General features: G+C 47.4%; 1 protein-coding gene across 1 annotated transcript in view; it reads right to left on the bottom strand.

Moving 5' to 3' along the window:
- The window catches only part of LOC139386494 (receptor-type tyrosine-protein phosphatase S-like), a 129,014-nt gene extending 110,482 nt beyond the window's left edge, over positions 1-18,532 (bottom strand). Inside the window, exons 1-2 of the mRNA XM_071132062.1 lie at positions 18,312-18,532; positions 2,964-3,041 (exon numbers count right to left, since the gene is read on the bottom strand). The gene's annotated coding sequence lies outside the window, so the exon portion shown is untranslated. The remainder of the gene's footprint in view (positions 1-2,963; positions 3,042-18,311) is intronic.
- Positions 18,533-23,526: the final 4,994 nt, after the last annotated feature.

The following is a 23,526-nucleotide window of genomic DNA, read 5'->3' as shown; positions in this document are numbered from 1 at the left end:
GTCTCTCTGTCTCCTTACTGTCTGTACCTTGTCTCTCTGTCTCTTTACTGTCTGTACCTTGTCTCTCTGTCTCCTTACTGTCTGTACCTTGTCTCTCTGTCTCCTTACTGTCTGTACCTTGTCTCTCTGTCTCCTTACTGTCTGTACCTTGTCTCTCTGTCTCTTTACTGTCTGTACCTTGTCTATCTGTCTCCTTACTGTCTGTACCTTGTCTCTCTGTCTTCTTACTGTCTGTACCTTGTCTCTCTGTCTCCTTACTGTCTGTACCTTGTCTCTCTGTCTCCTTACTGTCTGTACCTTGTCTCTCTGTCTCCTTACTGTCCCCAGTATCTGTCTCCTGTCTCCTTACTGTCTGTACCTTGTCTCTCTGTCTCTTTACTGTCTGTACCTTGTCTCTCTGTCTCCTTACTGTCTGTACCTTGTCTCTCTGTCTCCTTACTGTCTGTACCTTGTCTCTCTGTCTCCTTACTGTCTGTACCTTGTCTCTCTGTCTCCTTACTGTCTGTACCTTGTATCTCTGTCTCCTTACTGTCTGTACCTTGTCTCTCTGTCTCCTTACTGTCTGTACCTTGTCTCTCTGTCTCCTTACTGTCTGTACCTTGTCTCTCTGTCTCCTTACTGTCCCCAGTATCTGTCTCCTGTCTCCCTGTCCCCTGTCTCTATGTCCCCTGTCTCTATGTCCCCCTGTCCTATCTCTTTCTCTTGTCTTTCATCTCCTTGTCTCCATGTTCCCTGTATATATGTCTCTGTCCCCTGTTTCTATGTATCTTGTCTGTCTCTCTGTCCTCCCAGTATCTCTGTCTCCTGTCTCTCTGTCCCCTGTCTCTCTGTCCCCTGTTTCTCTGTCCTCCATCTCCCCTGTTTCTCTGTCTCCTTGTCTCCCTGTCCCCTGTATATCTGTCTCTCTGTCTACATGTCCCCTGTCCCATCTCTATATCTGTCTCATCTCACCACATCTCATCATCCCCAGCTCCGCCTTCCCTGTCTCCTGTCTCTCCATCTTGTAGTTAACCTGCTATCTAAACCTGCGATCCTTCCCTGTCCCCTGTCTCTCCATCTTGTAGTTAACCTGTTATCTAAACCTGTGATTCTTCCCTGTCCACTGTCTCTACATCTTGTAGTTAACCTGCAATCCTTCCCTGTCCCCTGTCTCTCCATCTTGTAGTTAACCTGCTATCTAAACCTGTGATTCTTCCCTGTCCCCTGTCTCTACATCTTGTAGTTAACCTGCGATCCTTCCCTGTCCCCTGTCTCTCCATCTTGTAGTTAACCTGCTATCTAAACCTGTGATCCTTCCTTGTCCCCTGTCTTTCCCTCTCTCTCCGTTTACCTCCCCCGTGTCTCCGTCCCCCTCTCTTCCTCTCTCTTGTATTTAACCTGCTATCTAAACCTGTGATCATTCCCTGTCCCCTGTCTCTCCATCTTGTAATTAACCTGCTATCTAAACCTGTGATCCTTCCCTGTCCCCTGTCTCTCCATCTTGTATTTAACCTGCTATCTAAACCTGTGATCCTTCCCTGTCCCCTGTCTCTCCATCTTGTAATTAACCTGCCATCTAAACCTGTGATCCTTCCCTGTCCCCTGTCTCTCCATCTTGTAATTAACCTGCTATCTAAACCTGTGATCCTTCCCTGTCCCCTGTCTCTCCATCTTGTATTTAACCTGCTATCTAAACCTGTGATCCTTCCCTGTCCCCTGTCTCTCCATCTTGTAGTTAACCTGCTATCTAAACCTGCGATCCTTCCCTGCCCCCTGTCTCTCCATCTTGTATTTAACCTGCTATCTAAACCTGTGATCCTTCCCTGTCCCCTGTCTCTACATCTTGTAGTTAACCTGCAATCCTTCCCTGTCCCCTGTCTCTCCATCTTGTAGTTAACCTGCTATCTAAACCTGTGATCCTTCCCTGTCCCCTGTCTCTCCATCTTGTATTTAACCTGCTATCTAAACCTGTGATCCTTCCCTGTCCCCTGTCTCTCCATCTTGTATTTAACCTGCTATCTAAACCTGCGATCCTTCCCTGTCCCCTGTCTCTACATCTTGTAGTTAACCTGCGATCCTTCCCTGTCCCCTGTCTCTCCATCTTGTAGTTAACCTGCTATCTTAACCTGTGATCCTTCCTTGTCCCCTGTCTTTCCCTCTCTCTCCGTTTACCTCCCCCGTGTCTCCTTCCCCCTCTCTTCCTCTCTCTTGTATTTAACCTGCTATCTAAATCCTTGATCCTTCTCTCTCACCACGACCCGTTCCCCAGCTGCAACAGCTGCCCGACTGTGGTCCACTAACACAGTTAAACAAAGGGGCTTACAGTAAGTCTATCTGTGAATGGAGAAACAGTCCTAGCTACTGTACTGCAGGCCTTGCCAGGATCTGTCCTAACACTTGTTAATCCTCTAAAACCCATCTCTACTTCCACTGCATTGACCCTATTGGCTGGCAGTCAGAATGGCATATTTGCCTCTGTGCTTTCATGCTCAACCCTGGCACACGTTCCTTTAAAGTATTTTGGCAATGATGCAATTTTCCACATCCCCAGAGTCAGATAAACTTGTGGATACCATTTGTATGTCTCTGCGTGCAGTTTGAAGGAAGTTGCTAAGTTGTGCTAGCGCAATTGCTAACTAACATTAGTGCAATGACTGGAAGTCTATGGGTTTCTGCTCATGCTAGCAGATGCTTTCATGCTTTCTGCTCATGCTAGCAGATACCCATAGTACAATGACTGGAAGTCTAACACTAGTTAGAGGTAGTTTCACAAGCCAATGCCAACTTTCTCAATACTGGACACAGAGACATACAAATGTTATCCACAAGTTCATCTGATTCTAGGGAAGTGGATAAAGGGCCTCATCAGTATCCCTTTAACTTATTCTCCAGCCAAGTATGGAGATGTTACTGTACTGTACCTACACACAGCACATACTACATCAGCAGTACCATGCATCAGGGCCATGTGTGTGTGTCCTTACCCCTGGGTGTTCCCTACAGCCCTGGCTGAGGCATCATGGCCTGCTCTGTGGAATTCTCAGTGTGACCATCCAGTGGACCTGCAACAACACAGGAAGGAGGAGATGCGTTAACATAACGACACACACAGCCTTGCTGTGAGCCCCACACTGTTCAAGGTTAAGTTATTTTCAGTTTGTGAGATACCTCGTAAGGAATCTAACAGCAAATTAAGGGTCATTCATAGTAATGTCTCTATTATGATCCTAAGCATCACTTTCCTGTTCCACTGTTTTTATCACCTCATCCTCCCCTGTACACCACCCCTTCCTCTTACCCAGCATGCCTTGCACCACAGTCGGGCTGAGGCAGTCTCTACGGGCCCTGTCTCCATGACAACAAAGCAGCCAGTGAGACGTGATATCACAGGCAGGATCTGTTTCTTTGGGTAGGGTTACGGCCATGCAGTAGCTGGGAGATAGCTAGCTACAACAGTTAGTAGCTACAGGAGAGCAACCAGGAGGAGTGTCTTCAGACCAATACAGGGGAACAGACTGATGAGGAGTGTTTTCAGACCAATACAGGTGAACAGACTGATGAGGAGTGTCTTCTGACCAATACAGGGGAACAGACTGATGAGGAGTGTTTTCAGACCAATACAGGTGAACAGACTGATGAGGAGTGTCTTCTGACCAATACAGGGGAACAGACTGATGAGGAGTGTTTTCAGACCAATACAGGTGAACAGACTGATGAGGAGTGTTTTCAGACCAATACAGGTGAACAGACTGATGAGGAGTGTCTTCTGACCAATACAGGGGAACAGACTGATGAGGAGTGTTTTCAGACCAATACAGGGGAACAGACTGATGAGGAGTGTTTTCAGACCAATACAGGTGAACAGACTGATGAGGAGTGTCTTCTGACCAATACAGGGGAACAGACTGATGAGGAGTGTCTTCAGACCAATACAGGGGAACAGACTGATGAGGAGTGTCTTCAGACCAATACAGGGGAACAGACTGATGAGGAGTGTCTTCTGACCAATACAGGGGAACAGACTGATGAGGAGTGTCTTCTGACCAATACAGGGGAACAGACTGATGAGGAGTGTCTTCTGACCAATACAGGGGAACAGACTGATGAGGAGTGTCTTCTGACCAATACAGGGGAACAGATTGATGAGGAGTGTCTTCTGACCAATACAGGGGAACAGACTGATGAGGAGTGTCTTCTGACCAATACAGGGGAACAGACTGATGAGGAGTGTCTTCAGACACTAGTCATATACACATGCATGTATAGTTCCAATTTTTCAGCCCAGAAAATGTGTGTTTTTGGGCTAGAGAGCTCCTGTGGTGTGGTATAGAGACGAAGCTGCAGTAAGGCCAGGGAGAGGCTTCTGGAGCATCTAGACCCTAGACCCTGTTGGCAAAGAGACAGTCATTCACACACGCACACACGCGCACACACACACACACACACACACACACACACACCAGATGGCAAAGCATCATGGGGTTCGACCGACACTCACTCTCTCTCTCTCTCTCTCTCTTACACACACACACACACACACACACACACACAGAGAGAGAAGCAGCCAAGGATGAGGCACGTCTTACCGCAGGCGGATGCTGCGTCGGCCTCGGTTACATTTTGTGCAGGGGAGCTGCTGTCTTTGTGTTCCTGTGATTCCCACTTTACAAGCCATCCAAGCCCTTCCTGACAAGACTACATAACCGAGCCGTCAGTCTGCTAGCCGTCAGTCTGCTAGCCGTCAGTCTGCTAGCCGTCAGTCTCCTAGCCGTCAGTCTGCTAGCCGTCAGTCTCCTAACCGTCAGTCTCCTAGCCGTCAGTCTCCTAGCCGTCAGTCTCCTAGCGTCAGTCTCCTAGCCGTCAGTCTGCTAGCCGTCAGTCTCCTAACCGTCAGTCTCCTAGCCGTCAGTCTGCTAGCCGTCAGTCTGCTAGCCGTCAGTCTCCTAGCCGTCAGTCTGCTAGCCGTCAGTCTCCTAACCGTCAGTCTCCTAGCCGTCAGTCTCCTAGCCGTCAGTCTCCTAGCCGTCAGTCTGCTAGCCGTCAGTCTGCTAGCCGTCAGTCTCCTAGCCGTCAGTCTCCTAGCCGTCAGTATCCTAGCCGTCAGTCTCTTAACCGTCAGTCTCCTAGCTGTCAGTCTCCTAGCCGTCAGTCTCCTAGCCGTCAGTCTGCTAGCCGTTAGTCTGCTAGCCGTCAGTCTCTTAACCGTCAGTCTCCTAGCCGTCAGTCTCCTGGCCGTCAGTCTCCTGGCCGTAAGTCTCTTAACCGTCAGTCTCCTAGCCGTCAGTCTCCTAGCCGTCAGTCTCTTAACCGTCAGTCTCCTACCCGTCAGTCTCCTAGCCGTCAGTCTCCTAGCCGTCAGTCTCCTAGCCGTCAGTCTCTTAACTGTCAGTCTCCTAGCCGTCAGTCTCCTAGCCGTCAGTCTCTTAACCGTCAGTCTCCTAGCCGTCAGTCTCCTAGCCGTCAGTCTCCTAGCCGTCAGTCTGCTAGCCGTCAGTCTCCTAACCGTCAGTCTCCTAGCCGTCAGTCTCCTAGCCGTCAGTCTCCTAGCCGTCAGTCTGCTAGCCGTCAGTCTGCTAGCCGTCAGTCTCCTAGCCGTCAGTCTCCTAGCCGTCAGTATCCTAGCCGTCAGTCTCTTAACCGTCAGTCTCCTAGCTGTCAGTCTCCTAGCCGTCAGTCTGCTAGCCGTTAGTCTGCTAGCCGTCAGTCTCTTAACCGTCAGTCTCCTAGCCGTCAGTCTCCTGGCCGTCAGTCTCCTGGCCGTAAGTCTCTTAACCGTCAGTCTCCTAGCCGTCAGTCTCCTAGCCGTCAGTCTCTTAACCGTCAGTCTCCTACCCGTCAGTCTCCTAGCCGTCAGTCTCCTAGCCGTCAGTCTCCTAGCCGTCAGTCTCCTAGCCGTCAGTCTCTTAACTGTCAGTCTCCTAGCCGTCAGTCTCCTAGCCGTCAGTCTCTTAACCGTCAGTCTCCTAGCCGTCAGTCTCCTAGCCGTCAGTCTCCTAGCCGTCAGTCTCCTAGCCGTCAGTCTCTTAACTGTCAGTCTCCTAGCCGTCAGTCTCCTAGCCGTCAGTCTCTTAACCGTCAGTCTCCTAGCCGTCAGTCTCTTAACCGTCAGTCTCCTAGGCGTCAGTCTCTTAACCGTCAGTCTCCTAGTCTCCTAGCCGTCAGTCTCCTAGCAGTCAGTCTCCTAGCAGTCAGTCTCCTAGCCGTCAGTCTCCTAGCCGTCAGTCTCCTAGCCATCAGTCTCTTAACCGTCAGTCTCTTAACCGTCAGTCTCCTAGCCGTCAGTCTCCTAGCAGGAGCACTGTTCACTCCGCTGCATACCAATAAAGTTACAGACAAGGGTCCCTTAACAAAACTGCAATATTAATGTTCCTGAGTTATATAGCAGTATTTACAAATTCCCAGTATTAGCTATTCCCACTAGCAATAACTTACTAGCCCTACATACAAGTACAGAACTGTATCAAACAGAATTAATACCAGTTCCTACAGGAAGGAATATTTGGGAATAAGGAACGTTATCAAGCTCAAACATTCCTAAACCAGAAGCCATCAAGAGATTACCCCATTTACTCATGTTAAGCTGCAAGCCAGGATGAGTGATCCTTAAATCACACTTCCGAGAATGAATATATTTTAAAAAATGTATTCCCTTCGAACCGTAGTGAGCTTACACTTGGCTTGTGGTTGATGCTGCATTTAGTGATCGTTCCTCTCTGGGGTTTGGAGAGGAGGAATGGGCACTGAAGGGCTTAGAAAGACTGTTAAGCTTCCTGAGTGTGAGTGTGTGTGAGTGTGTGTGTGTGTGTGTGTGTGTGCAGCGTGTATGGCATACACTTTGTTTTCCGTCAACTAATCTCAGTATTCGATTTCCTCTCGACCACTTAAGTCCCCATAGCAGGAGCCTAAAGACCTCTCTGCCTGAGTTTGAGCTCAGCAGTGGCTGTAGCTATCTGGACAAAAACTCAACTTTCTTGTCTGCATTCTCAAGATATACAGTACTCCTAGCACCTGCACCAGTCCCCTCATTGATCTGTGAAAGCATGTTTCATGCCCTTTAGCAAAGAACCTTACAGTCATGCACACATTTAACATATGGGTGGTCCCAGGAATCAAACCCACTATCCTGGCATTGCAAGCGCCATGCGCTACCAACTGAGCTACAGAGGACCTTGTCCTTATCCGACCTAAACATCCCACACGGACTGCACCAAAGGGTTTAACCAACCTGATTCACATTGGTGGTGAAGTGCAGCGTTGTGGTCACATTAATGTCTCCAAAGCGCTGGTGTACTGTCCCATACAGTAAGCCTACTCAGCTAAAAGGGGTTTCAAGGACAGACACAGAGGAACTACTGGCATCTGCTCACTGACTGTACAGTACGTGCCCTCAGATGGAGCCAACAGATGGACTGGCTTTTAAAACGCAGGAAACATAGCACCAAATGTTATTAAAGTACATATAGGCCAGATTACACAATTGGTTAAGAAGGAAGGGAAGCATTTACTTACAGGCAACATGGCCTATGCAGAATAGTCAAAACCACAGTGTGGCTGTTCAATTGAATTGGCGGCCTTATGGTAGACTGTAGCATAATGCCGATTGGATAAAAATGACTTTCAAATCAAACGGATTTGTCCAGGAGATGAGGGTGACCCTGTGACCTTTGTTGCCATGGTAACCTAGGTTGTGCATCTCTTTTGTCTGTTGTAGTTAAAGTGAAGAGGGAAGATGCTGTTAGGAGGAGAGATGCCATTATGACTGGGACACGATATTGTACTCAAAATGATCCCAAGGTAAGCAGCTGGTGCTTTTGAGGGCCAGGCTCAAGACGGGATTAGTCTGTCCTTGGTCAAAAAAATTATAATAAAACAAATACTTTTGTCTTTCTTTTTTTCAAAACACTGCGGCTGGCTTGACTCCTATTAGCCTTAGGTGGGCCACACAACAAACAGGACAGGGAATCATTGCTGTACTCAACATGCTCCCTTTCATATAGCTGACATGTTAATACTGGTAAAGAGTCTCTGATCATAACAAGCTGTATATGACAAGGATCATTATCACAGCCTTCACACACACACTGCAAACACACACACCCACACTAAAAGACATGCTCACTGACAGAGAGATAATGCTTATTCCTAAGACTAAATGTCACTTGCACTGGGATAAACAGCTTCAACAGAGAGAAACAGGCAAATGTCCCCCACCAATAACCAGAGGAACACTTCAGATCTGTCAACATCCACATCCCTGCTGTCTCTATAATTAAAACAGGCCCTTGGTCTGTCTCTGTCTGTTCATCGGTTCATTAAGCAGCCTGATGGCTGAGACCTTGTCAACTCACTGCTCAATTAGCATATATGAGCCTGCCACAAACCTTTATCCCTGGACGGCAGGTACATGTACACCTGTATGGACGGCAGGTACATGTACACCTGTATGGACGGCAGGTACATGTACACCTGTAGGGGCGGCAGGTACATGTACACCTGTACAGACGGCAGGTACATGTACACCTGTATGAGCGGCAGGTACATGTACACCTGTACGGGCGGCAGGTACATGTACACCTGTACAGACTGCAGGCACATGTACACCTGTACGGGCGGCAGGTACATGTACACCTGTATGGGCGGCAGGTACATGTACACCAGTACGGACGGCAGGTACATGTACACCAGTACGGACGGCAGGCACATGTACACCTGTACGGGCGGCAGGTACATGTACACCTGTACGGACGGCAGGCACATGTACACCTGTAGGGGCGGCAGGTACATGTACACCTGTACAGACGGCAGGCACATGTACACCTGTACGGGCAGCAGGTACATGTACACCAGTACGGGCGGCAGGGACATGTACACCTGTAGGGGCGGCAGGTACATGTACACCTGTATGAGCGGCAGGTACATGTACACCTGTACGGGCGGCAGGTACATGTACACCTGTACGGGCGGCAGGTACATGTACACCTGTACGGACGGCAGGTACATGTACACCTGTACGGGCGGCAGGTACATGTACACCTGTACAGACTGCAGGCACATGTACACCTGTACGGGCGGCAGGTACATGTACACCTGTACAGACTGCAGGCACATGTACACCTGTACGGGCGGCAGGTACATGTACACCTGTATGGGTGGCAGGTACATGTACACCTGTATGGGCGGCAGGTACATGTACACCTGTATGGGCGGCAGGTACATGTACACCTGTATGAGCGGCAGGTACATGTACACCTGTATGGGCGGCAGGTACATGTACACCTGTATGGGCGGCAGATAACCTAACAGTTAGAGCGTTGGGCCAGTAGCTGAAAGGTTGCTGGTTTGAACACCCTAGCCGACAAGGGGGGAAATGTGTTGATGTGCCCTTGAGCAAGGCACTTAACCCTAATTTGCTCCAGGGGTGCTGTAATACTATGGCTCACCTTGTGAAACAACACATTTTACTGCACTTATCTGGTTTATGTGACAATAAAACCTACTGCCAGAAACCTCCATCCAAACTGGATGCAGTAGCTTCAGTACAAACTGTATGTTTTATCTACATCAATGTACATAAATCAATATTATGTATATATACAGTGTTGTAATGATGTGCAAATAGTTAAAGTACAAAAGGGAAAATAAATAAACATGGGCCGTATTTACAATGCTGTTTGTTCCTCACTGGTTGCCCTTTTCTTGTGGTCACAAATCTTGCTGCTGTGATGGCACACTGTGGTATTTCAACCAGAAGATATGGAAGTTTATCAAAACTGGGTTGGTTTTTTAATTCTTTGTGGGTCTGTAATCTAAGGGAAATATGTGTCTCTAATATGGTCATACGTTCTCCTCTCTCTCAGCCCTCCTCTCCTCTTTCTCAGCCCTCTCCTCTCTCTCAGCCCTCATCTCCTCTCTCTCAGCCCTCCTCTCCTCTCTCTCAGCCCTCCTCTCCTCTCTCTCAGCCCTCCTCTCCTCCCTGAGCAAATGAACGATTAAAAGCCAATCAAGCGAGCCTCATAGTGAAACCTGAGACGCTGCTGCCTGACGGGAGCAACAGCAGCCTATTAGTGAAGCAGCTTCTGGAGGAGGAGAAGAAAGAGAGATAGAAGTTCCCTGACAACAGAGACAACCTTCGTCGTCGTCATCATCATTTACTTTCATGTCATTAGTAAGACATCTCTAGCTCTTCAGGAAGAGGAAAACCCATTCATCAGACAGGCACTGCCATACCGTTCAGCTGACGGTATGTCCTGTGATGTGCTTGAAACAATAATAATAATCCATCTATCTATTGATAAAGTGATGCCTGGAATACGTATTCTCAATGTACTGTATGTAAGCTGTAAGTAAGCATATCGTCAATACATATTTTATATGCAATGTGTTGGCAGCAGCCTAATTCATTCATTAGTGTTTTTGGCCTCTGCTGTTGGGATCCTGCAGGCTAAATTTAGATTCTTCTAATTGTAAAACCTTAGTCATCGCCTTTCTGTGTAATCATTCCTCGGGATAACATTTGTATTTGTATCCAGTTCTATCCCTCCTGAGTACACACACTGGCATGGTGACACTAGGCTAGGCCTGGTCACATGACCCCTGTCCTCTCCTCTGAGATCTAATTACCTCTGGCGCTGCTGGCTACATGGCCTCGCAAAAATAAAGAACCACACTGATGCCAATGTAGCCTGGTCCCAGACCTGTTTGTGCTTTTGCAAATTATGTTGCTATCATTGCTAAAGTAGAAACAGACTGGCACCCAGGCTAACATTGTTTTTCTCTCTGGAGAAACCCCCCCCCCCCCAAAAAAAAACCCAGCAACCTTCAAATCCTCAGTAGAGAAATGTATGTGCTGCTAAACCTTTTTCATGTCTGTCAACAGATATGACAAACATATTACAATAATACAATGACGAATATGAGTATTCTAACATTATCAAGATGAATTCTAATTCCAACTCCACACAGAGAATACATGCATGGGACTGTCTTCCAGTGTAGCCATCTTGAACAATTATACTGGTAACAAGCCATTCATTGCATTGGCTCCTGATGGAGATGAGATTTGTGACGCCAAATGAGTTTCGCCTTCAGGGACTATAAAGATGTGAATGGAATTGAAAGCCAAAGTAATGGAGTAGAAAAACAGAGATTGTCCTCCATGGTGCTGTCATGCCTGTCACTAAGAGGGATATGGAGAAAGTGTTTGTGTGTGCCCTTGTGGTTGTGCAAGATTGTGTTTGTGCGCGTCTGTGCTGTGTGTGAGTTGGTGTGTGTTTGTCCTGGCGGCCATTTGCGCGTGCGTGTGTTCGTGTCCGTGAGGGCTTGTGGGCAAGTGTGTGTCTGTGACAAGTTAAAGATTTGCCAAAGATGAGACTGACAAATCCCCCCCCCCCCCCCCATCTTCACAATGGCCAGACGTCTAATCCAGCCGGGTGCGTACCAACTAATCTACCACCAGACTGAAAATTGGGATGTTATCACACTGTTATGATACAACATGTCAGAAACACAGCCAACCATCCATCACCTTTTTTTTACAGCTAATTTCATCCCTTTGAGGCCTAGATTTGAACACAGTGTCTTGATGAGTGAGAAAGCTACATACCCTTGGTCTCTCAGACACACACATCACACTCCCCCGCCATTCCTGTAGTCCCCAAATGGCCTCTATCCCTCTGACCTTCTGGAGTCGTGAGAGGTGATGCTATGCAAATAGAGTCATAATTGAAATCTGCCCAGCAGGCAAGTGTACAGATAGGGTGTAGCTGTGCCGAGCACCTGCCCCCCCACTCGCCAAGTGTACAGATAGGGTGTAGCTGTGCCGAGCACCTGCCCCCCCACTCGCCAAGTGTACAGATAGGGTGTACCTGTGCCGAGCACCTGCCCCCCCACTCGCCAAGTGTACAGATAGGGTGTACCTGTGCCGAGCACCTGCCCCCCCACTCGCCAAGTGTACAGATAGGGTGTAGCTGTGCCGAGCACCTGCCCCCCCACTCGCCAAGTGTACAGATAGGGTGTACCTGTGCCGAGCACCTGCCCCCCCACTCGCCAAGTGTACAGATAGGGTGTACCTGTGCCGAGCACCTGCCCCCCCACTCGCCAAGTGTACAGATAGGGTGTACCTGTGCCGAGCACCTGCCCCCCCACTCGCCAAGTGTACAGATAGGGTGTAGCTGTGCCGAGCACCTGCCCCCCCACTCGCCAAGTGTACAGATAGGGTGTACCTGTGCCGAGCACCTGCCCCCCCACTCGCCAAGTGTACAGATAGGGTGTACCTGTGCCGAGCACCTGCCCCCCCACTCGCCAAGTGTACAGATAGGGTGTACCTGTGCCGAGCACCTGCCCCCCCACTCGCCAAGTGTACAGATAGGGTGTACCTGTGCCGAGCACCTGCCCCCCCACTCGCCAAGTGTACAGATAGGGTGTACCTGTGCCGAGCACCTGCCCCCCCACTCGCCAAGTGTACAGATAGGGTGTACCTGTGCCGAGCACCTGCCCCCCCACTCGCCAAGTGTACAGATAGGGTGTACCTGTGCCGAGCACCTGCCCCCCCACTCGCCAAGTGTACAGATAGGGTGTAGCTGTGCCGAGCACCTGCCCCCCACTCGCCAAGTGTACAGATAGGGTGTAGCTGTGCCGAGCACCTGCCCCCCCACTCGCCAAGTGTACAGATAGGGTGTAGCTGTGCCGAGCACCTGCCCCCCCACTCGCCAAGTGTACAGATAGGGTGTACCTGTGCCGAGCACCTGCCCCCCCACTCGCCAAGTGTACAGATAGGGTGTAGCTGTTCCGAGCACCTGCCCCCCCACTCGCCAAGTGCACAGATAGGGTGTAGCTGTGCCGAGCACCTGCCTCCCCACTCGCCAAGTGCACAGATAGGGTGTACCTGTGCCGAGCACCTGCCCCCCCACTCGCCAAGTGTACAGATAGGGTGTACCTGTGCCGAGCACCTGCCCCCCCACTCGCCAAGTGTACAGATAGGGTGTACCTGTGCCGAGCACCTGCCCCCCCACTCGCCAAGTGTACAGATAGGGTGTACCTGTGCCGAGCACCTGTCCCCCCACTCGCCAAGTGTACAGATAGGGTGTACCTGTGCCGAGCACCTGCCCCCCCACTCGCCAAGTGTACAGATAGGGTGTAGCTGTGCCGAGCACCTGCCCCCCCACTCGCCAAGTGTACAGATAGGGTGTAGCTGTGCCGAGCACCTGCCCCCCCACTCGCCAAGTGTACAGATAGGGTGTACCTGTGCCGAGCACCTGCCCCCCCACTCGCCAAGTGTACAGATAGGGTGTAGCTGTGCCGAGCACCTGCCCCCCCACTCGCCAAGTGTACAGATAGGGTGTAGCTGTGCCGAGCACCTGCCCCCCCACTCGCCAAGTGTACAGATAGGGTGTAGCTGTGCCGAGCACCTGCCCCCCCACTCGCCAAGTGTACAGCTAGGGTGTAGCTGTGCCGAGCACCTGCCCCCCCACTCGCCAAGTGTACAGATAGGGTGTACCTGTGCCGAGCACCTGCCCCCCCACTCGCCAAGTGTACAGATAGGGTGTAGCTGTGCCGAGCACCTGCCCCCCCACTCGCCAAGTGTACAGATAGGGTGTAGCTGTACCGAACACCTGCCCCCCCACTCGCCAAGTGTACAGATAGGGTGTAGCTGTGCCGAGCACCTGCCCCCCCACTCGCCAAGTGTACAGATAGGGTGTAGCTGTGCCGAGCACCTGCCCCCCCACTCGCCAAGTGTACAGATAGGGTGTAGCTGTGCCGAGCACCTGCCCCCCCACTCGCCAAGTGTACAGATAGGGTGTAGCTGTGCCGAGCACCTGCCCCCCCACTCGCCAAGTGTACAGATAGGGTGTAGCTGTGCCGAGCACCTGCCCCCCCACTCGCCAAGTGTACAAATAGGGTGTAGCTGTGCCGAGCACCTGCCCCCCCACTCGCCAAGTGTACAGATAGGGTGTACCTGTGCCGAGCACCTGCCCCCCCACTCGCCAAGTGTACAGATAGGGTGTAGCTGTGCCGAGCACCTGCCCCCCCACTCGCCAAGTCCCCTTTGAGTCGTGGTTTAAGTGTTTTTGTTGTTGTTCTGAACCCACTACACCCAAGTCATCGTGTTTTTGTTGTTGTTCTGAACCCACTACACCCAAGTCATCGTGTTTTTGTTGTTGTTCTGAACCCACTACACCCAAGTCATCGTGTTTTTGTTGTTGTTCTGAACCCACTACACCCAAGTCATCGTGATGACGTCAAGTTTACATTTTGAGCACCAGCTCCCTGAAAGGTCTGTGTACGGTCCACTGCCCAGCCCAACAGGGATATGAAATAATAACGTACAGGGAGACAGCAGTAGCCATAGCCCATAGCTGATAGTGATACAGTTAAGGTCAAAGCATTAACATGGACAGATTTCAACAGAAGTCATTAATGTCTGGATACACTGATTCATGTTCTCTTTCTCGCCAGCCATCCAGGAGACATGAATGACTTTACTAGCCTTACTCGAGCCAAAAAGGGATTCTCAATCACAAAGACAATTTTCTTTTCTTTGTACAACGAAAATAACCTTCTATAGCCCGAACCCAAGGAAGCTTATGCTCTTGTCCAAAACCTTCTTTGCCCAAAACTAAACACACATTCTACAACTAAACATTCCAGACCATTCCACAACTTGCCTACCTCAGCCTTAATTCCAGGTCTGATGAGCCAGTTTGCCAGTTTCTATCATGTCAGCCATCTTGTCACTCAATCTCCCCCATCGTTTATAGCTGCTGTCACTCAGGGACATAACAGCAACAGCAGCTCAGCTCATAACTTCAACTTCAGAGGGTTTCCTATTGGGCTGCAAATCAACATATTAACATCTACTTTGCCTTGTCATCTACAGAGCTAGAACGAAGATCTGAGAACAGGAAGAGAATAATGCACAAAAAAAGACATAATGCAGCCTAATGGACTAAATGTATTGGAGAGGAGATGGGGAGATGGAGAGACAGTAGAATGGAGAGGAGAGGGAGAGATGGGACAGAGGAAGAGGAGAAGGAGGAAAGAGACAAAAGGAGAGAGAGGAAATGGAAGAGAAAAAGAGGAGAGGAGAGAGGAAAAGAACAGGAGAGCACAGAAAGGAGAGGAGACAGGAGAAAATAGGTAGAAAGCAGACAGAAAGGTAGACAGGCGAGAGAGAAATAGGAGAAAGGTAGAGGAGTGAAAGAAATAGGAGAAAAAGAGGGAGAAAGCAGACAGAAAGGTAGACAGGAGAGAGAAGAGAGAGAGAAATGGGAGAGGTAGAGGAGTGAAAGAAATAGGAGAGAGAGGTAGAGGAGAAGTAGAGCGAAGAAGTGTGAATTTTTCATTCGTGCTGACACATCACAATCTCTGATTCATATAGAGAAAGGCATCAGTCAAACCACAACCCATATCACAGCTTTAACTCAATATTATTATTATTTTATATATATCTATTATATACAGTACCAGGCCAAAGTTTGGACAAGGGTTTGTCTTTATTTTGACTATTTTCTACATTGTAGAATAATAGTGAAGACATCAAAACTATGAAATAACACGCAGGGAATCATGTAGTAAACAAAAAAGTGTTAAACTAATCAAAATATATTTTATATTTGAGATTCTTCAAAGTAGCCACCCTTTGCCTTTGATGACAGTTTTGCACACTCTTGACATTCTCTCAACCTGCTTCATGAGGTATGCATTTCCATACTTTGAAGAACATAAAATATATTTTGATTTGTTTAACACTTTTTGGGTTACTACATGATTCCATGTGTTATTTCACAGTTTTGATATCTTCACTATAAATCTACAATGTAGAAAATAGTCCAAATAAAGAAAAACCTTTGAATCAGTAGGTGTGTCCAAACTTTTGACTGGTACTGTGATTCTCCTCTCATCTACCAGGCCGGTCCTGTGGAGATGTGGAAAAAGATATGCCAGTAAATGCTACATCCACGTTTGGGATGGAAGTACAGATCACAGGAGGTTGGTGGTACTTTAATTGGGGAGGACAGGCTCGTGGTATGGGTTTCTATGCGTTTGATGCCATTCCATTTACTCTGTTCCAGACATTACTATGAGCCGTCCTCCTCTCAGCAGCCTCCACTGGTACAGATGTTCTGAGTATGCAAATAACTAGCTCTTCCGCTCTTTACTCTAGGGATATCAGACGGTCGTTGGTTTCACCTGGAGACAAATCTACAAACTCACATGGCAGTGGTCAATGTGGTACGCTTACCAGGGGCAGGATCGCTCAATCTTGAAAGCTGCAAGGAGAGTCCTCTGGATGATCCTCTAGATAAACTGCACAACAGACAAGTATCCTTCTATTATAGTCTCTTGACTCACGTCCCCTCACATTGGTGCTGCTGAGATGCACAAGGCCCAGGGTTTCAGATAACCAGGGCATTGGCTAACAGGACTCTTACTGACCAGCAACAGCCCACGGGACTGAAAGACAACATGGACAGGAAGAACATAAATAGAACCGTTTGTTCTGCTGTGTTTGAATCAATACTGCCTGCCAGCATCTGGGAAAACACAGCAGCAAGGTCTGAAATCAAAGCTTTCCCACAGGGCTCACTCGTCGCGTCAACGTTGGCATGCTTTTGATGCTAATCTGAAGGAGCAGCTGATGTAGAAATGAACAAAAGATTGAAGCCTGTTGTGAAGACAACTGATTGAGAGAAAACTAAAATTCGAAATAGATTTTTTTCTTTTGATTCAAATCCAATTCTGCCTGCTTGGTATAGTGTGTTGCTTCTCAGGTTTCTTGCACAGGATTGGTGAATATGTTATACTGTCTGAGGTCTACCGTGAACCAGACCCAAGTTCTTCAGACCCAGTCCAAGACCCAGGCCTACACAGAAACACTGGTTTCACCAGCTGTGCGTAGCAGTCGACCCTGTATCTGTCTGAGTAGTTTCCCACTGGATACCCGTTGGTTGAGTCATGGTTGTTTCCAAATCATTTCAATGAAATTATGTTGAACGACGTGGAATAGATGTTGTGAATTGTGCCCAGTGGGTTAACTTCATGTGGCTGAGAATAGTCTTAATCTATCTTTGGGGGAAGAGAGAATGGATTGAAAAGAAGGCCCTACTCTAGCTGGTCATAATGGTCTCATTAGCCAGGTATAAATGTTTAGTAAATATCTATCCGTTTTAAAGGAACTGATAAACTCATTAAATATGAATGGGTGCATGGGTGTGATTTGAAGCAATTAGGGATGTGGCAATTGTTTGGAATGAACACCAGCCTACACATGATGCCTCCCAGGGGATGGAGAGAGCATCTGTGTTGAGAGCAATACACAAACAAAACTATTAGGCCTCAGCTCGGATCTGATCTATTCAAACTGCTGCCAAAAGGCCTGTCTGTATGGTGAAATAATTACTTAAAACAACAAGAAAAGCATTGTGGTTAATGAATGTATTAAACGTGTGCTTGGTTTTGTCTAAGCAAACAAACCCTGAGAAAATGTGCCAAGGTAAATCGAAACCAGCAAAGCATTTATGTAGCCTAGATGGTTCCTGAAAGTGTGCTCGCATTTAATTGGGTTTTATAGGGTTTTAAATGCGTCAACACATAATATTAACAAATGGGTAAAACATAATGAATATTTAATGTTTTTTGCAACAATTCCAAATGGTGAAGCAGGTTCCTAATAGACGAAGCGACCCAATGGTCTGTAGAGTAATCTCTAAACGGTCCATACGCCTCGCCACCTGGTGTCATGACATCGCCCGATTTATGGCAATTGGATGGTCAACGCTCGATAAAGGCCTATAGCCCACAGTGGAGAAAAACCCGTACCTATAATATAGGCTCAAATTTGTTAATAACAATAAAATAAAGAATACATAAAATTGGTCACTCTTCCATGATGACCGACGCAACAAACTAAAGAGGAACAAAGGGGCGACATGTCGCTACTTGTCAGCTAGAGAGGGGTCGCTCATGAAGACTCTGTGATGAGGCGAGAAGCTGGGTGGCAAGAAGGCTGGGTACCGCAGAAGACAACCGGCATATTATATTATTCTCAATCAGAAAACCCAAGCTCACCCAGTTGCATTCAAAGTCACAAGTAGCCAAAAACACCACCAAACAAGGGTGTTCGAAAGAGATATCAAAATGTACCCATAACTTATGTCTAATATAGAACAGCAGCCGAGCACATAAGGCACAGCCAAACAGCCTACCGGGCCACACCGGTCGAGGTGTGAATTAACGATTAGGGCGCGGTGCTCAATAATAAATAAAGAAAACGTATTAATTACTTGTGCATATTGCAAAACAACCTATTTTTTTTTAAATATATTTATATTTACCTTAATAGGGAAAGTGAGTGTTCCGTCTTCTTTTTGGTCTGATAAATTAATGTGGATGGACTTTCAACTGGCAGTTTCCCTTGAACCCCGGACAGAAATAATAATCCCATTTGACAGCTGAGCTCCTCAGAAAGGTTTTACTTTTCGTCAGGGAACGCAAGCTTTCCTCTCGCCTCCTCAGAAGCCCTAAAGGACCGCTACTCTGCGCTCGTGTGTCGGGGGACCATCTCCGGTCGGGTAGCTTTAAACACTGCTGGTTGATGTCAACGATACTCCCCAATACATTTTCTCCCTCCCTCTATCTATCCTTTCCCTCTTCCCCCTCTCTCTCGCTCGCTCTCTCACACACGATTAGGTCCCTCCCATGACGCCCTCCCATGACGTCATGCGGTCAAGATCTCCAATAGCAACCGCATCCCTAGTCTTCCGAACCTTTTCTGTCATCTCAGTACTAACTGGTACTAAAGAGACGGCTGCTGTTACTGGGGTATCATGTCTACTGTAGCACTTATGTCAAAATGGGCTCTACTTGTCATGGACTAGATATGGATAAGAACAAGGGAGATATTCAGAACTTATTATCAGCCTCATTATTCACAACTTATCAGAATCATTAGGGTTACATATGAGTAGCGTACATTTAAATAGCCTCCCCACTGCACATCATCCCCAGGTCGTTGTTTGCTAAAGTAGATCCTGTTGAACTATGAAAGATGCAGAGAACAATTGTTTTGATGGAATTGGATTTCCAGAATCAGACATCTCACACTCAAACCTATGAACACAGGCTATCGCACTCACCATATCAAAATACACATTTCAAATGTCAAGGACCTTCCCCCAACCTGAAATACAGAGAAGAGTTACACTACTTGACCAAAGGTATGTGGACACTTGTTCATCGAACATCTCATTCCAAAATCATGGGCATTAATATGGAGTTGGTCCCCTGTTTGCTGCTATAACAGCCTCCACTCTTCTGGGAAGGCTTTCCACTAGATGCTGGAACATTGCTGCGGGGACTTGCTTCCATTCAGCCACAAGAGCATTAGTGAGATCGGGCAATGATGTTGGGCGATTAGGCCTGGCTCGCAGTCTGCGATCCAATTAATCTCAAAGGTGTTCGATGGGGTTGAGGTCAGGGCTTTGTACAGGCCAGTCAACTGATCTCGACAAACCATTTCTGTATGGACCTCGCTTTGTGCACGGGGGCATTGTCATGCTAAGTGGGAAAGGGCCTTCCTCAAACTGTTGCTACAAAGTTGGAAGCATAGAATCATCTATAATGTCATTGTATGCTCTAGCGTTAAGATTTCCCTTCACTGGAACTAAGAGGCCTAGCCGAACCATGAAAAACAGCCCCAGACCATTATTCCTCATCCACCAAACTTTACAGTTGGCACAATGCATTGGGACAGGCAGAGATTGCTGGCAGGCGCCAAACCCAGATTAGTCCGTCAGACTGCTAGATGGTGAAGTGTGATTCATTACTCCAAAGAACGCATTTCCACCGTTCCAGAGTCCAATGGCGTTTGAGCTTTACACCACTCCAGCCGACTCTTGGCATTGCGCACGGTGATCTAAGGCTTGTGTGTGGCTGCTCGGCCATGGAAACCCATTTCATGAAGCTCCGGACCAACAGTTGTGTTGCTTCCAGAGGCAGTTTGGAACTTGGAAGATAGTGTTGCAACCGAGGACTGGCGATGTTTATGCTCTACACGCTTCAACATTCTGCGGACCCATTCTGTGAGCTTGTGTGGCCTACCGCTTCGCGGCTGAGCCGTTGTTGCTCCTAGATGTTTCCACTTCATAAAAACAGCACTTACAGTTGACCAGGGCAGCTTTAGCAGGGCATACATTTTACAAGCTGACTTGTTGGAAAGGTGGCATCCTATGACGGTGCCACGTTGAATGTCACTGAGCTCTTCGGTAAGGTCATTCTCCTGCCAGTGTTTGTCTATGAAGATGGCATGGATGTGTGCTTGATTTTATATACAGTGCCTTGCGAAAGTATTCGGCCCCCTTGAACTTTGCGACCTTTTGCCACATTCCAGGCTTCAAACATAAAGATATAAAACTGTATTTTTTGTGAAGAATCAACAACAAGTGGGACACAATCATGAAGTGGAACGACATTTATTGGATATTTCAAACTTTTTTAACAAATCAAAAACTGAAAAATTGGGCGTGCAAAATTATTCAGCCCCTTTACTTTCAGTGCAGCAAACTCTCTCCAGAAGTTCAGTGAGGATCTCTGAATGATCCAATGTTGACCTAAATGACTAATGATGATAAATACAATCCACCTGTGTGTAATCAAGTCTCCGTATAAATGCACCTGCACTGTGATAGTCTCAGAGGTCCGTTAAAAGCGCAGAGAGCATCATGAAGAACAAGGAACACACCAGGCAGGTCCGAGATACTGTTGTGAAGAAGTTTAAAGCCGGATTTGGATACAAAAAGATTTCCCAAGCTTTAAACATCCCAAGGAGCACTGTGCAAGCGATAATATTGAAATGGAAGGAGTATCAGACCACTGCAAATCTACCAAGACCTGGCCGTCCCTCTAAACTTTCAGCTCATACAAGGAGAAGACTGATCAGAGATGCAGCCAAGAGGCCCATGATCACTCTGGATGAACTGCAGAGATCTACAGCTGAGGCGGGAGACTCTGTCCATAGGACAACAATCAGTCGTATATTGCACAAATCTGGCCTTTATGGAAGAGTGGCAAGAAGAAAGCCATTTCTTAAAAATATCCATAAAAAGTGTGGTTTAAAGTTTGCCACAAGCCACCTGGGAGACACACCAAACATGTGGAAGAAGGTGCTCTGGTCAGATGAAACCAAAATTTAACTTTTTGGCAACAATGCAAAACGTTATGTTTGGCGTAAAAGCAACACAGCTGAACACACCATCCCCACTGTCAAACATGGTGGTGGCAGCATCATGGTTTGGGCCTGCTTTTCTTCAGCAGGGACAGGGAAGATGATTAAAATTGATGGGAAGATGGATGGAGCCAAATACAGGACCATTCTGGAAGAAAACCTGATGGAGTCTGCAAAAGACCTGAGACTGGGACAGAGATTTGTCTTCCAACAAGACAATGATCCAAAACATAAAGCAAAATCTACAATGGAATGGTTCAAAAATAAACATATCCAGGTGTTAGAATGGCCAAGTCAAAGTCCAGACCTGAATCCAATCGAGAATCTGTGGAAAGAACTGAAAACTGCTGTTCACAAATGCTCTCCATCCAACCTTACTGAGTTCGAGCTGTTTTGCAAGGAGGAATGGGAAAAAAATTCAGTCTCTCGATGTGCAAAACTGATAGAGACATACCCCAAGCGACTTACAGCTGTAATCGCAGCAAAAGGTGGCGCTACAAAGTATTAACTTAAGGGGGCTGAATAATTTTGCACGCCCAATTTTTCAGTTTTTGATTTGTTAAAAAAGTTTGAAATATCCAATAAATGTCGTTCCACTTCATGATTGTGTCCCACTTGTTGTTGATTCTTCACAAAAAATACAGTTTTATATCTTTATGTTTGAAGCCTGAAATGTGGCAAAAGGTCACAAAGTTCAAGGGGGCCGAATACTTTCGCAAGGCACTGTACCTGTCAGCAACAGGTGTGGCTGAAATAGCTAATTCCACTAATTTGAAGGGGTGTCCAGATACTGTGGTATATATAGTGTACTGCTCCTGATACTGTGCCAGAGGAGATGCAGAGAACCAGGTGGACGTTGATATGAAGCTCACTTGACGGAGGCAAGCCTTTACTGTTCACATGCACACAAACTGCGATATCAGCAGAACTGACTCCTGAGATTTCAGTTCACGATGTGAGATGCGGTGCACACGTACATATTCAAACCTGCCCTGACACAGAATCAACCTTGATGGCATGCTGGAACTCTCTCTCTCTCTCTCACACACACACACACACACACCTTGTCTCCTCTCCTTCATCTAGGCCTAATGTGCTTTCACCAGTCCCGTTCTTTATGTGTATGTACTTATTCATCTTTATTTATCCAGGTAAGTTTCTAAGCGCTAACTCTGGCTCCTCTACCAACGGTGAGTGTTTTATCTACAACAGAGGGCGGGGACACTGGGGACACAGGGGACACCGTCAACGCATACGTCAGGGGAAGAAGAAATCCACCACCACCCCGCGACACCTATCAATTGAGACCCAGGACGAGCCCCCAGTCCAACAGGAGCTAAATGTTTTCAACTTATCAAGACAGATCTCAGTGTTCTCAATAAGGGGTTAACAGTTGTACCCACTGCATACGTTAATGACTTTGATGTCCAGATAGATCTATTCACGTTTTTCTGTAATCTGAGATTCTTTGATGAGTGAAACTTCCATGACTCTAGTTGAAATGTCATCCTCAGCGAGATGTATACACAGGTCTACCACGCTAATCAATAGACTTACCTGTCCTACCGTGAGTCAAGGAGGAGATGGAGCCATTAACCCTATGAGGTACCTGAGAACTCTGAGAGAACCACATTTAGAGCAAAAAGTTCATTAGTACCTCCCCCCAAACGTGATGCATCCATAGAAACCTTCTGTAGGATTGGGACTGGGAAGGAAGTCAGCAGGAACTAAATGAATTCCAAACTCTACTAAACGAGAGGTCTGAATACCTCAAATTCACCATGTAGACTGATGAGAGAAAAATAAACTGCTTGGACTTATGGATCATCAAAGAGAATGATGCATTACACAGAATTCTACACAAAGCCCACAGATCACAATACCCTGCTATGTGCAGATAGTATGCATCCCCTTCCCCTCAAGAATGGTCTACCATATAACCAGTTATGCAGGGTTAAACCAATATGTGGCCAGCAGTCAGATTTTGACAGCAATGCTAAAAAAAAATGACAGATCAATTGAAAATGAGAGGCTACAAGGGCAAAACTCTTGATGAGGCAATGATGAAAATATCTCAAAAACCAAAGAGAGGAATTACTAAAACCTCAACCAAAGAAAAACGCAACGTTCTCTTTTGCATGAAGTACACCAAGGTTTCGGAGAAAATGAAAGCAATCCTGAAAAAGCACTGGCATATTCTGCAATCAGACAAAAAATGTGCACACCTCTTCAAGGAACCCCCACTGGTGGTCTATAAGCGTGGTCGCAATATTGGAGATAGTTTGGTGAGATCTGACCTGCCCCCCTGAGCCCACTCAGACACTCTT

Source organism: Oncorhynchus clarkii, chromosome 28 (genome assembly GCF_045791955.1).
Source record: "Oncorhynchus clarkii lewisi isolate Uvic-CL-2024 chromosome 28, UVic_Ocla_1.0, whole genome shotgun sequence".
NCBI lineage: Eukaryota > Metazoa > Chordata > Actinopteri > Salmoniformes > Salmonidae > Oncorhynchus > Oncorhynchus clarkii.
Note: the sequence above shows the minus strand (reverse complement) of the source record. Positions and strands in the feature narration are given on the sequence as shown.